Source organism: Procambarus clarkii, chromosome 63 (genome assembly GCF_040958095.1).
Source record: "Procambarus clarkii isolate CNS0578487 chromosome 63, FALCON_Pclarkii_2.0, whole genome shotgun sequence".
Taxonomy (NCBI): Eukaryota; Metazoa; Arthropoda; class Malacostraca; order Decapoda; family Cambaridae; genus Procambarus; species Procambarus clarkii.
In genome coordinates, this window is record NC_091212.1 from 15773396 (window position 1) to 15782530 (window position 9135).

The following is a 9135-nucleotide window of genomic DNA, read 5'->3' on the forward strand; positions in this document are numbered from 1 at the left end:
AGTATTCAGGCTGCATGCGCCTAGGGTTCCCTTCCCTAGGTGCCTTGTAAGTACTGCCCTTGGAGCTTGGGGTTACCTTCCACAAGTTCCTCGGGGTCTGCCTCTGTGTGTCCGTTTTACTGCTCAGTTTCTCGGCCGCTCTTTGGGTACTTGGGGGTGTTGTCTCCCCTAGTTTATCTTAGTGTAAGAGGCAGTTTTTGCACTGGTAGGGACGCAGGGTGCTGTGCAGCTAGTTATCACCTATCACAGCGGCCGGCTCTGTTCCTTGGGGAATGTTGTCCTCTTGCGGGGTTTTGTTTTTGCCTTGGTGGAGGGTTTTGCCCTATTTGCCACTAGTGTTTGGCCTCGCCCTGATACTTGGTGGTGCCCCCTGCTTGGTCCCCGTGAGTGTACACGTCCCTGGGGTTCAGCTTTAGTCAGTTTGTTTGGTAGTTTTGGGTGCCGGTTAGCAGTACCCTGCCTGGGTTTACCTGAGAGCGAGTCCTCTTCAAGTAAACGCTCAGGACCTTAGGAATCCCTTAGGGGACGCGTGGGTTCGATGGATGTGACCCCTGGGGTCCCCCCCCCCTCGCTTCGTACGAGTTTGAAGGTTGTTCGGTCCCCTTGTCTCAGGCCGACCCTCAATGTTTTTGCCTCCATCATGCAGCCTGTTAATTGGGTCGGTGACACTTTCGACCCTGAGTACTGTGAGTATTGTTGCTTGCTGGTGACTCAATTTACCCAGTCTATGGATGATCTTTGGGTACAGGCTGCACAGGCGTTGCATTCCAGGTTTTGGTTGTTGCAACGTGCTAGGTTGGTTGCTCACCCAGATGCCCCGCGGCTGCCCCATTTTGCTTATAGGGACTCGGACTTTGGGGTGGGGGTCGCTTCGACCCTGGTTCAGTCTGCACCTCCTGGTCCTTCCTCTCCTGTTGTTCGTTCTGGTCCCCATCCCCTGCTTCCGGCCCCGAAATGTCTGAGGGTTTCGGAGTCGGGGCAGGGGTTAGTTGGTCTTGAGATTCGGGCAGCCTCGGGGGATGCCCGTTCCGGTGTGGTGACGGGGGCATTAGTCTCTCCTCCCACAGCCAAAGCCTCTGGGTCTGACCAGATTCTATCCGGCTTCTACGGCTGCGCCGTCCTTGTCTAGTGGGGTCGGTGCTTGGGGGGAGGACTCGTCCCTCCCCTCCCCTCCCCTGGGGAGTCGGCTCTCCCCAGCTATCAGAAGGGAAACAAGGCGCCTCTATGGAGCCCAGTGCACCTGCGAGCAATGTTTACCAACTGATAAATTATGTTCAAGCCTGTCTCCTCCAAGATAAAGGGTAGGGACATTTGACTCACCTGGTATGGGGAAGGGACTGGTGAGAGGGGAAAAGTGGGAATGAAAGGTGGATGGAGAGAGAAATCTGAGTGGGGGAAGCCAAAGGTATCCAAGACCACCCTCAGGTCAACCTCTTGACCCTGACAAATGGGCGACAGGGAGGGGGGAGAGGAGGAGACGAATGACGGCCAAGGGGAGGGGAGAATGGAGAACCAATGATCTGAGCCCCAGATCATTACATAGGGATGGTGAAGGGTAGGGAAGGTGGTGAAGGGTAAGGAAGGTAGTGAAGGGTAAGGAAGGTAGTGAAGGGTAAGGAAGGTAGTGAAGGGTAAGGAAGGTAGTGAAGGGTAGGGAAGGTGGCAAAGGGTAGGGAAGGTGGTGAAAGGTGAGGATAGGTGGCAAAGGGTAGGGAAGGTGGTGAAAGGTGAGGATAGGTGGTGAAGGGAAATGAATGGTAAGGAAGGTGGTGAAGGGTAAGGTAGGTAGTGAAGTGTAGGGAAGGTGGTGAAGGGTATGAAAGGTAGTGAAGTGTAGGGAAGGTGGTGAAGGGTAAGGAGGGTGGCGAAGGGTAGGGAAGGGATGTGAAGGGTAGGGAAGATGGTGAAGTATAGGGAAGGTGGTGCAGGGTAAGGAAGGGAGAAAAGGTTAGGGAAGGTCGTAAAGGATAGAGGTGGTGAAGAGTAGGAAAGGTGGTGAAGGATAAGGATGGGGGTGAAGGGTAGGTAAGGTGGGGTAGGGTATGGAAGGTGATGAAGGGTAGGGATGATGAAGTGTAGGGATGGTCGTGTAAAGTAAGGGAGTGAAGGGTAGGGAAGGTGGTGAAGGGAAGGTGGTAAAAGGTTGGGAAGCTGGTGTAGGGAAAGACGTGAAGGGTAGTGAAGGTGGTGAAGGGTAGGGATAATGGGGAAGGGAAGAGAATTTTGCGATGGGTAGGGAAGGTGGAGAAGGGAAGGGAAGGAGGTGAAGGATAGGGAAGGAGGTGAAGGATAGGGAAAGCAGTGAAGGGTAAGTAAGCTGGTTAAGGGTAGGGAATGTCGTGACGAGTAGGGCAGCTGGTAAAGGATAGGGTACACGGTGAAGAGTAGGGAAAGTGGTGAAGGGTAGGGATGGTACTGAAGGTCAAGGAAATTGGTGAAGGGTAAAGAAGGTAAATTTTAAATTAAATTTTGCCCCAAGGGGCGAGTTTATTGGGCCGCGCCACTCGTCTTGTGAGTGGACATACCGCCATAGCAGAATGTACAACACTCCCCAATAGGAGGAAAACCCGCTGGGTTGTTCATCCTGTCACTTGTACCCAGACACAGCTGGGACTTGCTTAACTGTCTCAAGTGAACAGCTCCTCAAACAAGAAGATTAACATTTATCAACCCTTAAAAGCTTACGTTATCTTGCGGGTGCAAAATGGGGAAATCTTTGAGAACAGTATCAATATTTGACAAAGTGTTTTCCTAACTCAAACAATGTGGGGTTTATTATTCTACACATATTCCTAATGTGTCTCAGGTGTTCACATTCACGTAGATAGTGGTCAAGGCGGTGTCCATCACTCTCACCACAGATTCTGCAACTTCGCTGATCAACTGTTTCCATTCCAAATCTCCATGGATATTTGTATCCAAGACGGATTCCCGCTATTACTGATTCTCTCCCTCGTCGTCCTCTTCGGCCATAATGATTGGGTAGAGAAGAAGGTGAAGAGTAAGGAAGGTGGTGAAGGGTAGGGAAGGGGGTGAAGTATAGGGAAGGGGGTGAAGTATAGGGAAGGTGGTAAAGGGTAGGGAACGTTTTGAAGTGAAGGGAATATGGTGAAGGGTAAGGAAGATGGTGAAGGGTAAGGAAGATGGTGATGGCTAGGGAAGGTAGTGATGGCTAGGGAAGGTAGTGATGGCTAGGGAAGGTGGCAAAGGGCAGGGAAGGTGGCAAAGATTCAGATTCAGATTCAGATGTTTATTCAGGTAAGGTATATACATACAAGTGATGTTACATTAATGGATTGATAGATTGAAAGGATTGAAAGGGCAGGGAAGGTGGTGAAGGGTAGGGAAGGTGGTGAAGGGTATGAAAGGTGGTGAAGGGTATGAAAGGTGGTGAAGGGTATGAAAGGTGGTGAAGGGTATGAAAGGTGGTGAAGGGTAGTGAAGGTGGTGAAGGGTAGGGAAGGTGGTGAAGGGTAGGGAAGGTGGTGAAGGGTAGGGAAGGTGGTGAAGGGTAGGGAAGGTGGTGAAGGGTAGGGAAGGTGGTGAAGGGTAGGGAAGGTGGTGAAGGGTAGGGAAGGTGGTGAAGGGTAGGGAAGGTGGTGAAGGGTAGGGAAGGTGGTGAAGGGTAGGGAAGGTGGTGAAGGGTAGGGAAGGTGGTGAAGGGTAGGGAAGGTGGTGAAGGGTAGGGAGGGTGGTGAAGGGTAGGGAGGGTGGTGAAGGGTAGGGAGGGTGGTGAAGGGTAGGGAGGGTGGTGAAGGGTAGGGAGGGTGGTGAAGGGTAGGGAGGGTGGTGAAGGGTAGGGAGGGTGGTGAAGGGTAGGGAGGGTGGTGAAGGGTAGGGAGGGTGGTGAAGGGTAGGGAGGGTGGTGAAGGGTAGGGAGGGTGGTGAAGGGTAGGGAAGGTGGTGAATTGTAGGGAAGGTGGTGAAGGGTAGGTGTAACACCCATGCCCCCCCCCCCCCTAAGAGTACACACCCAGGGAAGCCTTCTCCAAGAGGTCAGCCCAGATGACCTCCGGATTATCTTGTATGTTGATTAAAAATTCCTGGGTTAGTCTTAGTCAGCATAGTTTCAAGTATATAATATTTCATGATACTCTTGTCAAACATTGCAAGGGAATTAGACCCCAGATTCTTATGTGTAAACATCCATGGATCTCCCCCTTTTGGTCAGGTCAGAGGTCAGTCACACACGTAATTAATAACTCCTCTCTTGAAGAGTGTATGGTGAATGTCAAACAAGCTTATTTAAATATTTCTTGAGTGTTTGTACACGTGCGGCCGATCTCTTACATTCTTGGGGTAGGTAGCAACAGCAGATTTCCCCCTCCCCCCTGTAGGGGTTGTATATAGAGGTCCTGTAGGGACTTAGTAAGAACAGAGTGCCGGACACCGGGGCCCAGAGAGGGCTGTGAAGAACATCTCAGCCAGGGAGAGACAGAGGTCTTAAGGTAATGTGTGTGATCTCTGAGGTTTTGTTCCATGTCCAAATTTCTTAAATTTTTGCCAGAGTTAGAGTAGGATTTATAAGTGGTGATTGACATAATTTTGGTCTCAATAAACTCGTGTTAAATTTCCCGTCTGTGTCAATTGTTGAATCCTCTTAGCCTTTTGGTTATAGTGGCTGACAACCGTCCCTTAATTAATGGCAGTCATAGAAAGTACTCTCCAAGTCAAGCAATGTTTCTTGCCTCGTTGCTTGATATAGTCTCAATGGTCAAAGGCAGATGGTGGCAGCGTATTTAATCCTGTGTTAGCATTTCCTTGTTGGCAGTGTACCTTTTTAGTTCCGGTGTAACCATCATATGTCGGCTCATAAGTGTTACCAAGTGCAACCGATGGGGAAGTGTTACTCAGGATAAATAGTGTTTACATTATTAGTTTAGTATCCATTATAGTGGTGTTCCATTATAGTAGTGGTACACATTAGAGCGGTGTTACATAGGGAAGGTAGGGAAAGTGATGAAAGGTAGGGGAGGTAGTGAAGGGTAGGGAAGGTAGTGAAGGATAGGGAAGGTGGTGAAGGATAGGGAAGGTGGTGAAGGGTAGGGAAGGTGGTGAAGGGTAGGGAAGGTGGTGAAGGGTAAGGAGGGTAGTGAATTTTTAAATTTAAATTTTGCTCCGAGGGGCGAGTTTATTGGGCAGCGCCACTCATCTTGAGTGGACACACCGCCATAGCAGCATGTACAACACTCCCCAATAGGAAGAAAACCCGCTGGGTTGTTCATCCTGTCACTTAAATTGTACCCAGACACAGCTGGGACTTGCTTAAGGGAAGGTAGTGAAGGGTAGGGAAGGTGGTGAAGGGTAGGGCGGGCGTGAAGTAGCTGGCTGGGTGAGACAGTGTTGGCAGGGGGTGCGGGGGCGTGATGGAGGGATGGAGTGGGCGCGGGGGTGCGGAAGTTATCTGTAGGGCTGGGGGCCGTGATAGCGGGTGTCGGGGGTGGGTCAGGACAGACTGGGCGGGCCAGGGCGGTACAGGCACACTGGCTCACGCTCAGCCAGTCTGCCTGTACTCTGCTCAGCTCAACCGCTCACTTCACAATGAACCTACTAAAATTTTTTCATAATCTTGTGTGCAATTTGAGTACAATACAAGGTCTGGAACATTTGTAAAATATGAATCTATTATTTGTAATATTATTAATAAAAAAGAAATAAAAAAATAAGAAGCTATTTTCTTTAATTAAAAAAACAATTCTGGTGCATTTGGTCCTGATTTTCGTGAAATCAGTTGCATTTGATTCGTGATTTTCGGGGTGTCCATTACATGTAATTTCGGATACTAGACACTTGGTACAGCGGACGGAACCCATTCCGTGGGCGGTGGTGGAAAGGGTTACAGAGGCACATAATGGGTTCAGGAACTGAACCTCATAGTTCGTATAGCTAAGCAAGTGACAATCTTTTGACGCTAGTTGCACAATTATTAATGCTATATATACTCGTACACATACCCATACATATATGTACATACATATACATATATATTCAATCTCCTACACAAATACACACATCAAAAATCTTTTTTATCACAAGTGATTCAACAAGAGGCTCACAAGTCACTATACAAGCCACTTTATGAGTGGCTTGTATGTATGGTGAGTCACACAGTCACTAGTGTTGCTGCACACCCACCCAACTGGGCGGCAGCTTTACAGTCATGTGCAGGCTGCACCTACAGTCAGCACACTTTGGATACTTCGTTAAGATTCCTGGCCGTACATCGTTATGAATGAAGTACTTACACTTTTCTTGGACACCATTGATGGTGTTATCTCTGAATTCCGCGATTTTTTTTTCACATTCCATTATATAATGACGCAAAGTATGCTAATAGTTCTGCTGACAGAGTTTACATTTAGTCAGGTCAACGTCAGCAGATGTTAAAAACTCCCAGAGGTACTTGTAGCCGAGCCTAAACCTAGCAGTGGTAACATCTAGAAGTCTGCTAACATTATTGGATGACCCATAGACGTGCGGTACTTCTGCATAATAGAATGATAATAGATGGAGCAACTGGTGTGAATTTCACTTTGCCTCAAGTCTCCGAAATTTAGCTGATGTTCCCGGAATATTGCTGCCCTCAGGCTGCTCAAAGGCAGTCCAAGTTGGTAATCAATTCCCTCTTTATGAACAAAAGTCTTGGCCAACTTATCAGTTCTATCATGCATTCGGAGACCAATATGGGAAGGAATCCACAGGAGACAGACTCTGACTCTATCATTTATTATTTCATTATATCTGTGTCTAGCTTCAGAGATAAGCACGTCACAGTTATGCATTGGGGAGCTGAGGGCAGTCAAGGATGACAAGGAGTCACTTACAATTAGCGTGTCAACTTTGGATTCATATACGCGCTCTAGTGCAAGGATTATGGCAACCAATTCTGTTTGAAGAGTGGAGGCCCAGTTACTAAGTTGCCCTCCACACTCATGGGAGAAGGAACCATCTCTCCCTGTCACAACAACTGCACTTCCAGCTGCACCATGGGACTGGTGCAAGGATCCATCAGTGTAAATAATCTGGGAAAGGGAGCGCTCTCTGACTAAAGCATCAATTTGGCTTAAGGCATTGTACTTTGCTTCTTGTCGAAGCAAGGCTTGTTCTTTAAATTAATCAGCTTCTTGGGTGGGAAAGGGGGGACAGTAATTTGGAAAGGGTGTGATCTCCCATGGGGCAGGAAAGTGTCGTTGTTTCTCTTGGTAGAGGTGATGAATATTATGAATACGATGAAGGTGATGAATAGATGAATACGGATGGTGGGGAAGGTAGTGAAGGGTAGGGAAGGTGGTGAAGGGTATCTTGAGATGGTTTGGTGCACATATTTTTACCATTTTGGACACAAAATTTTTACGTTTCGTATATATATAATTGTTCAATATTAAAACCACAATATAATGCTGTTAATAGTTAAAATGTTGTACTTAACAGGCAAGTAGAAATTATGTTTAGTGATGTTTGGATTGAGTGTTGCCGCTGGAGACGGCTGGTGTATTGTGCAACCCATACTCATCCTGTGAGCGGTAGCGTAAAAAGGATTACAGAGGCCACAAAAGGTCTTTATCAGAGTAATGTGATGGACATAATCCGGGATTGGTAAGAACGCCGCCCGCCAGCGTAAACACAACACGTCCGAATCCCCACGAACATGATCGAACGCAACAAAAATAAGACTTTTCATTTGTATTTTTTTTTAATATACAAAGAGTTTTTACATTCTTGTAAAGCCACTAACACGCATAACGTTTCGGGCAGGTCTTTAATCCTAATTTTTCCTCGGAATACGACCATCCAAATTGAAATTGAAATAAGTTTATTGAGGTAAAATACACACAAAGGGATGAGGTAGCTCAAGCTATTCTCACCCCGTTCAGTACAACGTGTTAGTAAATACATAGACACATCACAAACAATAAACCTGTTACCAAACATTCTGAGAGATAAACCTGTACATTTCCTCCTTCACAAGTAGAATGGTATCAGACGTACACACAAATACTTTTATGACCTAGTTATACTGTATAGACAATTTGCAAGAGACATGCAGATAATTCAACAAAATATTACAGTCTTGGTGCAAAATTCTTATCTCTCAAGAATATCATCAACCTTTCCTTCGTGACACATCCAGGCTATTTGCTCAGGAACAGTCCTTATCTCAGTGTTTCTATATACATTAATCAACGGACAATCAAGAACATAATGGGCAAGGGTGTGAGACCTTAACATACCACATAGTTTACACTTCGTGTCATTATCATGAACACCTATCCCATATTCCCAGTAATATTTGCCTGAGCCGCATGTACACAGTCACTCCAAGCATTTCTCCTTTTACCATAAGTGAAATGGGTTTAACAACCTGGTACCCATTCACTGCTGGATGAACAGAGGCTACAGTTAAGGATTGGTGCCCAGTCAATCCTCCCCCGGTCAGGATACGAACCCAGGTCATAACGCTTGCGAAGCGCCGGGCGAGTGCTTTACCAGTGCGCCACGGGACCACTGAGGCATCCAGGTTTTTGTGGTAACAGGACTGACTGTGGCCAGTTATGAGGTAAACTCCTGTTTCATTTATTATGTGATAATTATACTTGTATATAATATTAATTATTAACGGTAAACGCCTAATATGTAATAATAAATAATAAAACCGAAGTCAGAAGCCACGCGCCTGATTGTATAGGTCTTAGGTGTTAAAGTATTTTGGGCGCTCATGTACGTGTGCGCTACCTGGCGTTCACGACTACAAGCGTTATTTATTTATTTATTTATTTATTTATTTATTTATTTATTTATTTATTTATATACAAGAAAGTGCATTGGGGGGGGGGGTAAGAGAGTACATAATAATGAAGTTGATTTTACATTCTTGTAAAGCCCCTAACACGTATAACTTTTCTGGCAGGTCCTTAATCTAATAAAAGTAAAAGTATAAATAGGTACATTGAGAGGTAAACACAAATCAGGCACAAACCCCTGTAAGTGACTCGAACCTAGATGTGTGTTTACCTCTCACTTGTGGTTTAGGCAAATATATGTGTGAATAAACGGCCCGAGTTCTCCCTGGTAATGCAATTGCTTGATAAAAAACGTAATCTGACCGTTTACCACTCTGGTGTCCTTGGGGGATCG